The sequence below is a fragment of the Helianthus annuus genome, chromosome 7, assembly GCF_002127325.2.
Source record: "Helianthus annuus cultivar XRQ/B chromosome 7, HanXRQr2.0-SUNRISE, whole genome shotgun sequence".
In the NCBI taxonomy this organism is placed as follows: domain Eukaryota; kingdom Viridiplantae; phylum Streptophyta; class Magnoliopsida; order Asterales; family Asteraceae; genus Helianthus; species Helianthus annuus.
Genome location: NC_035439.2, coordinates 45,686,406 through 45,688,537, shown reverse-complemented (window position 1 = coordinate 45,688,537; position 2,132 = coordinate 45,686,406). Strand labels below are relative to the sequence as shown.

The 2,132-nt window shown below is 43.0% G+C and overlaps 1 non-coding gene across 1 annotated transcript; it reads right to left on the bottom strand.

Annotated features, from left to right (window-relative positions):
• Nucleotides 1-1,635: 1,635 nt before the first annotated feature.
• On the bottom strand, nt 1,636-1,742 carry LOC118480697. Its single transcript, XR_004863675.1, has one exon. It is a non-coding gene; the product is annotated as a small nucleolar RNA R71 (small nucleolar RNA).
• Nucleotides 1,743-2,132: the final 390 nt, after the last annotated feature.

Here is a 2,132-nt window from a genome sequence, read left to right as displayed (position 1 = left end):
CTTTCCCTTGTTCAGCGTTTAGAGGTCCTGCTTGGGACCTGGGTCAATTTTAGTAGGATCTCCTTCAATGCCCATAGGTATTGGATGGCGGGGATCCAAACTCTTTGATCCCCTCATAAGTTAACTACTATTAATACTATAACCCGACTATTTAGGACTGTATCCCTGCTGACTCAGACTACTTAGCCGAGGGTAACGTCACCGCCAAAAGCGGGGCCTACCACAATTTGCATTAATAACTTAATTCATTATCTTTCAATAATCCGACCCTTTAGGATTGTATCCTTGCTGACTCAAACTACTGGGTTGAGGGTAACGTCGCCTTCAAAAGAGGGGCCTACTACAATAACTAAGATAATCTCTTAAACAAGTGCAAAAGTGCGAAAATAATCAAAGGTTATACTAATACACGTGTCGGATCCAAGTGATTCATCTTGTCTATCTATTTTTATTTTATTTTATTTTTCAGCATTTAGTTAGTTTTTATTTTTCTTAGTTTAAAACATTTTTTTCTCACCTTTTGATTTGATTAGACGTTGAGGATAAACCGGTATTAAAAGCTCTTGTGTCCTTGGACGACCTCGGTATCTTACCAACACTATACTACGTCCACGATGGGTGCACTTGCCCATATGTGTGTTTAGTGTCAGTGAATATCGTGTTTTATAAATTTAAAACTTGGCTAAAAGTGTAAAAAGGGGCTTAAATATACATCAAAAATATATTACACTACACACGCATCAAGTTTTTGGCGCCGTTGCTGGGGACACAAGGATTTTAAGAAAGTTAGGAATCAACGGCCTAATCATATTTTTATTTTTCTTTAATTTTTTAGGATTTTTTTTAGTTTTTCAGCTTCTGCAGAGCTCAGCACGGGGCCGTGCCTGGTCGGACACGGGCCGTGCTCAGCATCGTTACTGGCAGTTTTTGTTTTTCAAGTTACAGAAGGCTGACCACGGGGCCGTGCTGGTGCAACACGGGGCCGTGTCCAACTTCCAGTAACTGGGATCTGGAAAACAATCACTGTAATTCCGACCACGGGGCCGTGTTTGCTCAACACGGGGCCGTGGTGAAGCTTCTGACCAACATTCTTTTCTGTTTTTATTGCAGGACTTGGAACCCGACGCCAACCTCACGTAGTGTATGAGCTCCAGTTCCAATAAAGACATAAAAGAACCGCTAGAAGAACCCGAACGCTTTCTCAGAAAAAGGTTAAAAGCCAAAAACCAAGAGAAGGTTTCGGGTGATCCACCTCCAATGGCGGACCAACGTACCCTTATGGATTATCTACGGCCCACCGTAGGTAATCTAGGCGCCGCTATCAATGCTCCGAATGTCGAAGCCAATAACTTCGAACTTCGACCGCATCTGATACAAATGCTCCAAAACTCCGCAACCTTCCACGGGCTTGCGGACGAGGATCCCCATCTACATATAACTAATTTCTTAGAAATATGTGATACCTTTCGGATCAATGGAGCATCAAACGACGCCATCCGCCTCCGTATGTTTCCGTTCTCACTAAAAGACCGAGCGAAAGCTTGGCTCAACGCCCTCCCAGCTGGATCGGTAAACACCTGGGATGAACTAGCCCAAAAATTTCTATATAAGTATTTCCCTCCTGCTAAAACTGCTAAATTAATGGCTGAAATTAATACATACTCACAAGAGGACGGGGAATCCTTATATGAAACTTGGGAAAGGTTCAAGGAGCTATTACGCAAGTGTCCCCATCATGGCCTCGCAATATGGCATCAAGTATCCACTATCTACAATGGATTGTTGCCACACACTAGGCAGACACTTGATTCTAGCTCCGGGGGACTTTTAGGTAATCGACGCCCACACGAAATATATAATCAAATTGAGGAAATTGCTCAAACCAATTTTCAATGGCACACCCCCCCGGGGAAATAAGTCCATCGCCCCGGGCGCCCATAAGGTCGATGAAAGCACTTCTTTACAAGCCCAAATCGAGGCCCTTTCTTCAAAAATAAAAAAATTAGAAATGACAAAAACAGTCTCAGTTATGGCTTGTGAAGGGTGTGGTGGGTCACATGAAAATTGGAGTTGCATGAAAGAAACGGACGATCAACAAGAAATGGTAAACTACATTGATAATAGACCTAGGC